Source organism: Sciurus carolinensis, chromosome 18 (genome assembly GCF_902686445.1).
Source record: "Sciurus carolinensis chromosome 18, mSciCar1.2, whole genome shotgun sequence".
Lineage (NCBI taxonomy): Eukaryota > Metazoa > Chordata > Mammalia > Rodentia > Sciuridae > Sciurus > Sciurus carolinensis.
Window position 1 is genome coordinate 4,921,535 of NC_062230.1, and position 13,831 is coordinate 4,935,365.

The window sequence follows — 13,831 nt, forward strand, 5'->3', positions numbered from 1 at the left end:
TCCCATTCTCCTCCGCTGGAATCTTTGAAGAGCAGAGCGAGGCATGTAACTGAGCCGGGCGTCTCCATGGCTGCAGCTGTGGAGAAGCTGAACAATCACGTTGGAAGGAGGATCTGGGCGGTAATTGCACCTTAACAGTTCGTGGGAGGCAGAGTGGGGCTCCAGGAGAGGTGGTCAGGACAGCCGGGGACTGCGCTGGGACAAGCCACTTGGAGTCACAGTAGCCATGGGCCAGGCTTAGGAGGGGACACGTAGCCTTGGCCAGAAACGGGAGGCGGTGGGAGGGGCGAAGCGAGGCAGGGAGGCCAGCCTCACCCGCTCTCCCTCCCAGAGCCGTCTCTGCCTCCTGCTCTACCCGCTGTGCCCCGCGCCTGTTTATAATTTATGCTTATGATCAGAATTATCAGCAATAATGATAACATGATTATAATTGCTGAGCTGCCGGGCTCAATTGTGGCGCTGTTGGTAAATATTATGATAGAGAGTAGCGTGAGACCGTGCCTCCCAGAGCCCAGGGCAGGGTGGGGGTGGGAGTGCCGAATGTGGGGGGCAGGGGCTGTCCGCTCCCTGCTCCCAGCCAGGGCCCCTCACGAGGCTAAGACTCGCAGCTCTGCAGTTGGGGCATCTGTTTTAACACCCAACAGTCCTGCCTGTATCTAACCTAAGTCATTCCTGCTTCAAGCTCGGGGGGGCATGAACAAGTCTGATGGCACCTGTGGCCCCCATGACAAGGCACCCTGACTGCATTAGATGGAGGCATCCCAGGGGCCTGGGCAGGGGGCCAGGGCAGGACAGGGCCACTGCCCCTGGTGCAGCTCTGGGGGAGGGGATGGCTCCCTTTCTGCCCAGGGGGCCCAGGGCAGGAGCAGCATAAAAACGGCCCCCCCGGGAGAGCCCCACCAAGGAAACCAGGGCTTGGGACAACCTGGGGACCCTCTGGACCCAAGAAGCAGGTCAGGCCCACAGGCACCGCCTGGCCGGGCGGACAAGCTCTTCCCTGCTGACTTGGTGACGTCGGGGAGGTCCCCACACTCCCCCGGGCTGCCTCCACTGTCCCCTTGGCCAGAACGCGCGGTTGACGACACCCCTGAGAAGGAAGAGGGGTTCTCTGTGGGAGGTGTCTCGGGACATCAGGGCAGGAGACCCGGGCAGCGAAGTGGACGCTTCCGATGGACCTAGATCTAAACGGCGGTGCTCCGGGACGCTCTGCCCGAGGTCAGGACCCCAGCGAGAGGCGAGAGGCAGCGGGACCTGGGGAGGGGAGGCAGGTGGGGCTCGGGGCTGCGAGGGGCTGTGCCCAGGAGGGAGGAGGGGGCAAGCCAGGAGGAATGCAGGGCACCCGCTAGGGCACACAGGTGGGCCCCCACGGAGGACCCAGGGAGCCAGCACGTGCCCTCCCGTGAGTCCCACCGGACCCCACCCGGCTCCGTGAGTCAGGAGGGCTGCTGTCAGCACCCTGTCCCATAGTACAACAGCCTGGTCACAGGGGCCTCCCCGGGCACGGCCCCCAGGCTGAAGGAGGGACCCTTGGAGATCTCAAGCTGGATGCTGTGGCATACGCCTAGAATCCCAGCAGCTCAGGAGGCTGAGGCAGGAGGATTGCGAGTTCAAAGCCAGCCTCAGCAACTTAGCAAGGCCCAAAGCAACTCGGGGAGTCTCTGTCTCCAGAAAAAAATTATTAGAAAGTCTGGGGACGTGGCTCAGTGGAGAAGCACCCTGGGTTCAACCCTCAGTCCCAAAAGAAGAGAGACTTCCCCAGGTGACAAATTGAGACTCGGCCCCACTCCAGAGCAGGGAGTCCGAGTTGCTGCTCAACACCTGGCAAGTCTGGTCTTCTCTGAACCTCGGTTTTTTCATTTGTTAAAAACAGGAGGCATTATCCAAAATCCTGACTGAGTCCCAGTGAACTTTCCTCAGCTTGATCCTACGTCATGGCTTAAAGGGTCACCTAAGTCAGAACCAAAGGGAACCAGGAGATCAGGAGCGTGGCGGCGGGAATCTGTCTGCCCTCTCCGGCGGTGTGTCTTTGGGTAAACAGCCCCACCCCTGGCTGATCAGGTGGGGAGGCAGAGGTCGCCCGGGCAGGGCAGCAGTAGGGAATCGAGTGCCCGCGTGCCTAGGGACCAGAACTGGGTGTGGCACTGTGAGGCCGGGGACATTAGGCTGCCCTGGCCCAGCCCTGGACCTCTCAGGGCCCAGGGAGCCACTCAGCGGGACCTCGGGCTTGGGGCCTGCAGGCTCGGGTGACTGGGCGGAAGTCCCAGGGCTCCGAGGCTCCGGGCCGCCTCCCTGGGCAGCTCTTCACTCTGCCCCAGGACGGGCTCTGCCACACTTTTGAAAGGTCATCTGGGTCTCCTTGCCCAGCTCCCTGAGAGCGACATCCGACCCCGGCTGCGCCTGGGGCTCTGGGGCCTCTGACAGCCCAGCCGTTTTTATACTTTAACCTGAGACAGGGCCTGGCTGAGTTGCCGAGGCCGGCCTCAGATCCTCCTGCCTCAGCCTCCCGAGCCGCTGGGATCACAGGCGCGTGCTACCCCCCCGGTTCTGCTTTCCTCCTGCCTTTGAAGCAAGTTCTGTCTGAAGGGCAAGCAGGGCCTCCGAAGGTCCCTCGACATGTGACGGTGGCCTGGTACAGCTGTCCCTCTGCAGCCACAGGGCATTGCTTCCAGGATCCCCAGGGATGCCAACCCAGAGACATTCAGTCCCTCACGCAAACCGCACAGAATTTGCCGTCCTCTCCCGGGGACTTCCAGCCCCTGATGTGACCTCGATGCCACCTGAGTCGTCACTACCCTGCATGGCGCAGGGGATGCCGCCCAGGAACGAGCTGGGGTCCCCTCGCTACAGACGCGACGACGTCTCCAGTGTTTCAGTCCACGCTTGGCCGGACCCCAGAGGCAGAGCCCGCAGGCCCCGAGGCCCCAGCTCTGGCCCCGAGGCCCCCGCCCGCCCGCCTGCCACAAGCCTGGGGAGACAGCCCACCAGGCGGGCGTCGCTGTCAGGGGCGCGTGCGGAGCAGGAGGCCAGCCTCCAGGCCTCCAGGCCTCCTCCCCCTGCTCACACCGCGCGTGCCCTGGACACACTCGCAGGCGGCCATTAAGGCTGGCGAGACGCAGCAGCGACCGCCAAGCGCAGAGTTTCCCTGGGCAGAGTCCTGGGTGGCCCCAGGAGGTGGCCGCCACAGGGGCTCAGCTGGCTCCCCTCCCGGTGTGCGTCCTGGAGTCGGCCTGGACCTCGGGCCTGGCCCAGACCCTCCTGGGCGCCCACCCCAGCCACGAAGGCCGTCAGCCCAGCACCAGGCCTCCGGCCCCGGCGTCCACCCAGGGGCCACTGCCCTGGCCTCAGCCCTCAGCCCTTTTCCCCCTCAGACACCAGAGGCTCCTGGGCCGCCACCCGCTGCCCAGGAGCCGTGCCGGCCTGGCCCTCCCCCCAGTCGCCGCTGCCCAGGGTGGCGGGTGCGGGGCTGCTGTCCGCCAGGCCACAGAAACAGTGTCCTTCCTCTCCTCGGCCTGCCTGCTGGGGACACTCAGGGAACCACCGCGCTCCCGCCGTGGCCAGGGCCCTGACCCTGGCCCGGGACAGCCGCTCAGAGCTCCCTCTCCTCCCGCCGCGGCCCTTCTGCTGACACAGCCAATCCTCGGCCTGGCACTGAGCTGGATTTAGGTCAGGCCTGTTTTAACTCCGCTGGGGACCGCGCTGGGCTGGGACGGCCTTCCCGGCTGGCATGGGCAAGGCTTGGCTGGCTCTGCCCCACGGGGCTGCCCAGGGTTACTGGGGGACGATGGTGGAGGCAGGAAGGGGCAGGTGGCCTGGTCCCCAGGTCCTGGCCCGTCTGGGGCCCCCTGCCCTCCCGCTTTCTGGGGAGGATCCCCCCACACAGAGCTTAGTCTGGTGAGGAGAGACTCTTGGGCTGAGTTTCAGGGGACGGTGGTGACGTTCCTCCAAAGTGGGGGTCATTTTGGCAGGTGACGCCTCCTGGCCTCCGCTTCCCTCTCTGTGCGTGGACTTCGTCCTCCACGAGGCCAGCCCGGCATGGCTGGTCCTTGTGCCTCCCTCTGGTTAAGAGCCCAGGCTGGCCACCCGCACTGCTGTCTGCTCACAGCAGCGTTGCCCAAATCTCGGTCCTCGTCCCCAATGCCCATCCAGTGACCAGGATGCAGTGGCTTTGAGAAAAAGAAAAAAGAGGTTTACCACCTTGGGAGCGGGCCGGGGTTTAAGCCCCAACGTCAAATAGAATAAAATCCCAAACATCAGGACCGGCAGGGTAGGATGCTGGCTTTAGGGTTACCAAAAGCACGTCCTTGTCCCCGATGCCAGTCCAATAAGGAGGACACGGTTTTGAGAAAAAAGAAAAAGAAGGTTTATAGCTTTGCTAGCAAAGGAGAAGCAGAGGGACTCCTGTCCCAGAGGCTGAGCTCCCACCCCTCAGCAGGAACAGGGGCTTTAAAGAGGTGACTCAAAGGCTGCATCCCAGGTGTCCTCTGTCTGGAGCGTAATTCACTTCTGAATCTTCTGGAGCCATCCCCAGAGTCTGGATGTTGTCCTTCCCGTGCTGGGTGTGAGCTCAGGACAGATCACTCTGCCCGGGATGGGGAGGAGGGTGATCCCGTTTCCTGAGGTGAGGGAGGAGCAGGGGGAGAGGAGGGAGGATAAGGAGGAAGAGGAAGAAACCTGTCCATTTAAAAAATAAGTCAGGCTGGGCTGTGGCTCAGTGGCAGAGCGCTCGCCTGGCATGTGTGAGGCCCTGGGTTCGATTCTCAGCACTGCATAGAAATAAATAAAATAAAGGTCCATCGGCAACTTAAAAAATATTTACAGAAAATCAGTGGCGGAGCAGCAAGGGCTGTACTCAGCATTGGGTGGACCCCGGTCCGCCAGACAGGGCTTGTGATTCACCTGATAATTCGGGAGTTTGCTGAGATCTTCTGGTGCCCAAGGTCTCAATTACTTCATTCCTGTGGTGGGTGTGTGCCTGGGACGGAAGGTGAGCCTGTTTCCCCTGAGATTAGGGGGAGGGAGAGGAAAGGGGAGAATCATGTCTGTCTTATGTTTTCCTCTGAACGAGGGATCAAACCCAGGGGCTCCTAACCACTGAGTAACCTCCCCAGCCCTTATTTACTTATTTTTTATTTAGAGACAGGGTCTCGCTGAGTTGCTTAGGGCCTCACTAAGGGGTTGAGGCTGGCTTTGAACTCCTGATCCTCCTGCCTCAGCCTCCCTCCGAGGCACAGGGATCCCAGGCCTGCGCCACCGCGCCCGGCAACATGTCTGTCTTTAAAACAAGTCTCAGTGGCAGAGCAGCAAGGACCGCCATCTGCAAAGCGTTAAGTGGACCCTGTTACAGTGTGACTCTATCAAGTCCCACACTCTCTGCCTGAATGTTCTCAGCTGCAAAATGGGCACAAACACCGGCGGGTCCCACGGGCCTGTGGGGTGAGAGGAGGCTCGGCAGCGAGCAGAACCACCCCTGCCAGTCTCCTCAGTGGGGACGAGTGGCCTCCAGGGACGCTGACATCATGCCCCTGGCTAGCTGTCCTCCCAGGGTGCTCCTCGCCTCCCAGCCCGCTCCGCCCAGGGCCTCGGCAGAGGCCGGCGCTCATTGATATTCTGACCACCGGGATCCTTAAAGCCTAACCCGCGGGTGTCGCCAGACCTGGTAATTAGCACCCTGGACGGTTCTCACTGGAGTCAAGCAGGACCAGCACCTGACTGGCTTCCTAATTAGCCACCAGCCTCGCTGTCCTTGAGGACGGGATGGGGGGGCGGGGCCCAGTCCCCAGGGCCCTGTGCGGCTCTCTCTGAAGGCCAGTGGTCACGGGCCATCAAACACCCGGAGCGGCCTCTGTGCTGGCCAGGCCTCTGCCCTCAGGGAGCCGGCTGTTGAGGAGGCCAGACCCAGGACACATCGGTGCCAAGAGCGGCCACTGCAAACTCTCTGCGGGGCCTGGGCAGGAGCAGAGCCAGGAGGAGCCGGCCTGGCTAGAGGCGCAGAGGCTGCCGTGGGCTGGTGCTTGAACTCCTGAGGTCGCGCTCCTGGGAAGGACAATGGGGAGCCTCGGCAGGCTCTATACAGAGGAGCATCGTGGTCAGATCTGATTCTGAGAGTCGCCTCTGGGGTGTCCGGTCTGTGACAGGGTTACGCTCAGGGACTAGAGGCGGCGGGGCTGGGTGGGCTCGCAGGGCCACTCGCAGGCTGGACTCCCACCTCTGCCTCGCCCAGAGGCCCAGGAGCCTGGGTCTTCTCCCTTCGACATCCAAACTCCGCTCCTTCCTCTTGTGCCCCAGCCTGGGCGCCTTTGCATTTCCCCAGTTGCCATTTCCAAGGTGCCAAAGAGCACAGTGACCCCCCGGCCAGGGGAGCTGCCCCGGGGCAGGGACTTCTGGGCCTGAGAGAGACTCTGGGAGGCCCAGGCCTCTCCGCCTCCCAGTTTCCCCGCCTGTGGGCCAGAGGGGGTTGTGACTTCTACGAAGTCTTGCTGGCTTCTGGCCCCGAGGCCCCACAGGGTTTCCTCTCCTCCTCCGGGAGGCAGATGAGGGTGATGAGCCCATTCAGCAGATGAGGAAGCTGAGTCTCGAGTCTGGCAGGGACTGGGCTTCAGCGGGGAAATCAGACCTGACGCCCACGCCTCCTTCACACACAGGGTCTCCTGTGCTCCCTGAGCTCCCGGGACATTTGTGGGGCAGTAGGACGAGGGGAGAGGAGAGGCCCTGCCACCGGAGGCCCTTCTCCTGTGCCCAGGGCTCGGTCCACCCGGCAGGACCCTCCTCTTCCTGGATCCCTCCTTCCTCTCCGTTCCTGCCTTCCTGTTGCTCACCATGCTTGGACCCTACAGGAGGGTCTGTCCTCCCAGATGCTGGCCTCCTCTGCTGGCTGTGGCCTCCGCAGGGCAGGGGTGGACACTCCTCAGTGCCAGCCTTGCCCTCTCCCAGTCCCTCGTGCTGCCCGCCAGGACCTGAGCCACGGGACTGGCTGCCCCTGGGAGCCCGCGTTTGAACGCATGGCAGGACGGTGCTCAGTCCCCGTGCACTGGACAGGAGGCCGGCCACCCTCTTGGCTGTGCTGGACTCTCAAGGGCAGGGCCCTGTTGTTTCCTGGAGGAGCCTGCGGTGTCCGCCCCAGCATTTCTTATTCGTTTTTCCTCCAGGACTGGGGTCCAGCCCTCCACCCAGGGGTGCTGGATCACTGAGCCACATCCTCAGCCCATTTTATTTGGACAGTCTTGCTCAATTACCCAGCCTCCAGGTTGGCCTCCAACCTGAGATCCTCCTGCCTCAGCCTCCAGAACAGCCGGGATTACGGGTTGCACCGCTGCACCGGGTCCTGCTCCAGGATTTCCTGGGTGGGTGGAGGGTGCGGTTGGTGCTCTGGAAGGCATTTGGGGATGGTTTCACTTCCCAGGTCCATGTCCCCTGGAGCATCTGCCATATGTTCAGGGCACCGAGGGACCTGGAGGGAACAGAGCCGAGACTGACACATCCAGGAATAAGTGTCGGTCAGGAATGGATGCTGGGGACCAAGGACAGGACACAGAGGGAAGAGAGAGAAAGACCAGGGAGGGAGGAGGGAGGGAGGAAGGAGCCCTTGCTGAGGAGCAAGCCGGCCCAGGAGGAGGCCACCAGGGCAGACCCAGACCCCAGGAGGCTGTGTGGCCCCAGAGGGGCTGGGACTAGCTTGACCCGGGTGGCAGGCAGCCGCCACACTGGAGCCCTCAGGTGCCTGAGGTTCTGCCCACAGCCCGGGTGTCAGCGCCCCGGCCCTGCCCTGTCCCTGGAGTCACCTGCAGATAGCGTCCTGAAACGCTGGCTCCAGGCCCCAGGCTGAGCACCTACAGGGGACCCTGACCATGGAGGGCTGCAAGTGGGTGGCGGAACACCCCTACCCACCTCCTTGGCCCATGGGATGAGCCCGAGGCGCCACATCCCCAGCCTCTCCCAGGGCCCCTCGCAAGACCCATCCCCAGCCGCCCCCCAAAGTCAGCTGCTCAGGAGCACTTCTGCAGCCCTCCTCCTGCCCACCCCTCACAGGCGTTCTGAGGACACCTCCCAAGTCACTTGCACCCAAATCCTCAGGCCCTGCTTGGGGGCGTCCACACAAAGCCAGAAGGTCCTGTTTCTCTGAGACCCAGGGGCCCTGGGTAGGGCAGCCAAGGGATGAGCAGGGCCCACTGCAGGCTCTGAGGGAGCCCTGGCTGCTCGGCCTCACCACTAGTTCCTAAAAGGGACAGGTTTCCTCCTCCTCCCCTCCCCCTCTCCAATCTTGGGGAAACAGGGTCACCTCCCTTCCTAGGAGGGGGTCGGTCCTGAGCACCCCACCCCAGAAGGATTCAGACTTGGGGACAGCACCCCAAGATCTCAGAAAGCTCTGGAATTAACAGGTGAGTTACAGCTCTGGAGACGCACCCCTGGAATGTGGCCTTGGGTCCCTCTCTAATGGACAGGAGTCCCCTGTGACTCTCCTTTGCGAGCAAAGCACTAAAACTTCTTTTCCCTTTTTCTCAAAACCGTGTCCTCGTTATTGGATTGGCACTGGGGACAAGGACCCAGCTTTCGGTGACACTGAGAAGGAGCTGTGGAGCCTGGGCACCAGCCAGCGCGCCCAGCCCTCCTCTCTGCCAACTTCCTTCCTTCTCAGGAGCCCTCCCTCCTCCCGGCCCGGCCTGGCCTCGGGGCTGGAGTTCTCTGCCCAGAACGTGCCCGCCCACCAGGCTGCGCCTTAAAACACACAGCTTGCCCATTTCCTGCAGTGGAACCTCCTTCCTGCCTCCAGGGCGGGCATGTGACCCAAGGCAGCCAATTACAGCTCTTGTACCTGCCCGACCATGATGATGGATGCAGAGACGGGCCAATCAGAGCCCAAGGCTGCTCTAGCCGGCTCCTACCCCTGGAGGAGGCTCGGTGGCTCCCGAGGAGAGTGGGAGAGGAGGAGGGAGGAGGGAGGAGGGAGGAGGGCTTGGGGGTCCCTAAACGCTGCCGGCCTCTGTCCAGCCCTGAATGGGGATGCACTTCCCTGTTTGCCTGCCTGCAGTTCCTCTAGGAGTGGGTCACACTGAAGTCAAAGACTCCCTAACAACCTCAGCCATTCCAACTTCCACATCGGCCTCCCATGGTATGCGCTGATGTTCAAGGTCGGCACCACTGGCATATCTGGAACTCCCTTGCTGGGTGCCCTAGTCATGCCCTCTGGTGTCTGTTGGGTGCATGAAGGTAGGCTTCATGTTAGATTTTTAACTTTTTCTTATTGATTTGGATGAGTTCTTTATATATGACAATCCCCCATCCTTTGTCAGTTATAGGCACTGCAAATCTTTTTTCCAAACCAAGATTTATCTTTCACCTCGTTTAAAATTTTTATTTATCAAAGCAATAAAATTTCTTTATTACATGATTCAGATTTGATTTAATCATATTTGTCCACCTCCCGCCCCCATTTTATAGTCACAATTTTGTGTCTTAAGAACAACTTTCTTTTTTTATGTACTGGGAATTGAACTTCCACCACTGAGATACATCCCCGGCCCTTTTTAGTTTTTCTTTTGAGACAGGGTCTGGCCTCAAACTTGCAGTCCTCCTGCCTCAGCCCCCAAGTCACTGGGATTACAAGCATGTGCCCCTGTGCCCAGTTTAATAACAACTTTGTATGGCTGATTCTGTTACTGGCCTCTGATATCCATTCTATTCTTCTTCCTTAGTAACCGAATGCCAGTTTGTAGCTGGTGAGAGTGTCACTAGCAAAAAATTATGTTTCAGCCTCTTTTCCAACTGGATCAATTAAATATGAGTCCAAGTATTTGGGGAGACTTATGGGACATTTCTCTTCCTCATCTCTCTTATTCTGCCTGCTGGAATACAGATGGGATAGCTGGAGCTCCAGCAGTCACTTTGGACTTTGAGGTGGCCTCAGCATGGTGATGATACGATTCGTATGCGAGGGTACAACGGTAAAAGCCTAATTCTGGACCTCACTGTGAATCAGTCACAAGTTTTGCTGGTTAGGTTTGTTCTCTTCCTACTTCCAGAGCAATTATACCTGAAGCAGAGCCTTCAATTCGAGAAAAGTTTATCTAAGCCACTTCTTTGTGGTTTTTCCAATCAGATACACTTCCCTGTTCTACATTTTCTTTCGAAAGTTGTACAACTTTACTTTTCACACGTAGTCACTTAATTCATCCGGAGTTGATGCCTGCTTATGTGGGAGGTGGGAATCTATTTTTATTCTTTTTCCATATGGACAGCTAATTGTCCTAGCACCATGTATTGAATAGTCCAAAACAAAATATAGGGTATTTTGGAATAAATTTACTAAAAGTTGCTCGAGACCTTTATGGTGAACATTGTAAAATTAATTTAGGTGCATTCCATTTTAAAACATTTAGTACACCTGCAATCCCAGCAGCTGGGGAGGCTGAGGCAGGAGGATAGCGAGTTCAAACGCCAGCCTCAGCAACAGCGAGGCGCTAAGCAACTCGGGAGACCCTGTCTCTAAATAAAATACAAAATAGGGCTGGGGGTGTGGCTCACTGCCTCTGGGCTCAATCCCCAAGAAAGAAAAGAAACAGCCCGTGTCAGGTCCCCCCAGTCTTCTCACACTTGAGCACTCAGGGGAAGAGCGGAAAGCCTTAGCCACATTTTCAGAGAAGATTCTAGAACTCCGCAGCCTCTTCCCGGCCCCCAGGAGGAAAGCTCCTCTGCTTCCCCAGGCACAGATCGCGATCCTGTTTTATTCTTTATGTAAGTGGAATTCTCCCAGGATGAGCGCCTCTCGCTGACAGATCTACCACTTACTGTTCTGCCCCTCATAGGTGGGGGTGAGGGTGGCACGGAGGCGGGACGGGCGGCGGGATGGACCCTGCAGGGGCGGCGTGGGTGCTGGGAGGAGCTTGCTGCCTGGCTTGCGCGTGCGCCCCGGGGAGCGATCTGCCCCCGAAGGTGACCGCTGCGTGGCCTTTCTGCTCCAGAGGATCCCTTCACGTAGGGTCGTGGGTCTGCGCCCCTGGAGTGTGGGACCTGGCAGGCCCGCGTCCTTGCTGACCACAGGACCTGGCCACCTGGCAAGTGGCAGGTTGGGGCCTGGCGTGCGCCCTCCCGCCTTCCCTCTGGCCGCCCCCAGGACTCCGGCGCTCAGCCTCCCACCCCAGCCCAGCGTCCCCGGGTCTTGCGTGCTCCAGCATGATCCGCCCTCCAGTGGCCCAGGGCGTCAGAGCTGCGGTCTCAGAGGCCCCGGGGCTGGTGGCAGCCGGGGGCAGGGGCAGCGGGGGCCTCCGCGCCTCTTGGAGTTGGGTGTCAGAGGCACCTGGCCGGCAGGACGTGCCCGGGGCTCCTGCATTGCTGCGGAGAGACCGGGAGGCAGGAGAGGGAGCCGCCCTCCCTCGGGTCCGGCCACCCTGCAGCCGCCCTGGCCGTGTGGCCTGGGGCGAGCCAGCGGCCATCTGCAGACCCAGGATGCAGCCCGGAGCCCTGGCCGCAGGGCCGGGAGAAGGGAATGCTGGGAGAGTGAGGAGGACACAGAGGAAAGAGAGTCTGGAGGAGGAGTGCAAGCTGGGCAAAAGACGAGAGGCCAGAGACGAAGATCCAGAATGTTCTTTACACCATGAAGAGTAGTTGAGGTGAAAGAGCGGAAACCAGAGGCCAGAGTGACGTCGGCGGCCGCTCAGAGGGCATCCTGAGAGGGAGAGCGGCAGCTTCAACATTCCACAAAGGAATCGAGGACTGTGATCAGGGAGACAGAGGACCACAGCCTCCAGTGGGGCTCACGGATTAAAAATAGGAACGTTAAAGACGGTGGGGTCCAACTGGATGCCGCCGACCCTGCTGAGCTGAGGCTGAAGCCCTCACGTGCCCTTGCTTTTTTCTTTTCGGTGTGAGAATTGATCCCAGGGCGCTTAACCACTGAGCCAGTCCCCAGCCTGTTTTATTTTTTATTTTGAGACAGGGTCTTACTAGGTTGCTTAGGGCCTCACTAAGGCTGAGGCTGGCCTCGAACTTGGTAATCCTCCTGCCTCAGCCTCCTGAGTCAATGGCATTACAGGTGTGTGATGGAGCCCCGCCTATGTGTGTTTGTGTCTGTGTGCCTGTGTGGGAGTGTGTGCTTGTGTGTATGCATGTGTGTGTGCAGGGGTGTGTTATCTGTGTATATGTGATGTGTGTATGTGTGTGCACGTGTTTCCTAGCTGTGTAGATATGTGTTTACGAGTGTGTAGGCATGTGGATGTTTGTGTGCACATGTGCACGCGTGTGTGTGAGCGTGCGTGTGGTCACCTGGGAAGGCTCTTCTGAGGAGTGCCCAGGGCTGTGGGCCGCGACAGGGACGGAGGCATAGGCCAGGGCGAGGCCCAGTGCAGAGCGCCGCCCAGCGCGGGTCCCTGGGTTCGTCCCCAGTCCTGCCAAATAAAAGAAGAAACGGGGCAGCGGTGAGCAGGAGACCCAGGGACGAGGCCCCGAGAGGGCAAGCGAAGCCGCCGCGGGTCACTCCCCGGATCCTTCGGGCTTCTGGGAAATGCCACGCTAGGTCGTCGCGCGGTGGGCTGAGGGGACAGCCCTGCCGTCTGCGGGTCGCCCGCAGCACCGCCCCGCGTTGCAGAGGAGCCTCCAGAAGGGAGTGTGGGGCTCGCCCCGCAGACGTCGCCCCCGATCGAGGCGCACGCCCGAAGCCTCCGCTCCGGACGTTCCCTGCGGTCCCCGAGGCAGAGGCGCGAGGGGAGCCCCGCGCAGGGGCCGTACGGGACGCACGCAGGGCGGGCACGGGAGGAGGGAGGGTCCGGTCCTGGCCGGTGTCCCCTCCCAGCGGCCTCCGCCCCGGGGAAGGGCAATGGATCCGGATGGACGCGCACGCCGCGCCCTCGCCGAGGCCGGGAGGGCCTGGGGCGGGGAGCCCGAGGCAGAGGGGACCGCTGGGTCCCCGCGGGGTCCTGGCTGTGGACCGGGCCACCTGCCTTGCTCGGCGCCCGCATCCCTGGGACCCTGGGCCCGCGGGCGGACCGCGCGGAGAGGGCGACACCTGGCGGCGGGACCGGGGCATCACAGCCCAGCTCGCCGCGCCCCGCGCCCAGAGCCCCTCCAAGGCCTCGAGGGACAGGACCAGCGTCCCCGGCCAGCCGGGACCGGGAAGCCGGGGAGAAGCCCGAGCCGGTCGCCGTGCCAGGGTGCGCGGGCCGCACCCCGTTGTCCAGCAGTCCCGCCAGCGCTCCTCGCTGTCCCCACTGCGCTGGAGATGGGAACAGCGGCCAGCTGGGCCTGGGGACTCGGCGAAGCCACAGGCGACAGGCTGAGCCGAACACCGCCTCCCCCACCGCTGTGTCGGTCTCAGCCTCCCAGGGAGCCGCTGCCAAGGGCGCTGCTGTGCTGGCGGGGGCGCAGGTGTCATGGGGACACCCCTCCCTGCTTGGGACCTGTAGCCCACCACCCCAAACTCTGGGCTCAAGTCCCATTTGCTTGTTTATTGTTTATTTATTTATCTCCAACGGGCGCTTTCCCTATCCACACTGCCCAGGGGGCGGTGGTCCTGCAGTTTGGCTTTTGGCTGCCATCTTGGTTCCAATTTGCCACCTTGCCAAGGCCACATCTGTGAGCCCCCATGTGGCCATGAAGTCCCAAACCTTTGGGTGTGTGACACTAGCAGATGGGGGGGGGCAGTGGCTTGAAGGCAGGTTACCACTCTGACCTCCTGATTGTCTTTCCTTCTGCTCTTTGGGGGATTTCCTCTACTTCAAACTCAGCTGTGTGCTTAAAGGCTGTTTGGCTGTCCCTCTGTGTCAGCAGGGACTGGTTCCTGGACTCCTGCTTCCCATTGTGGATACCAAAATGGAAGGATGTAAGTTCCTTGTATAAAATGGGG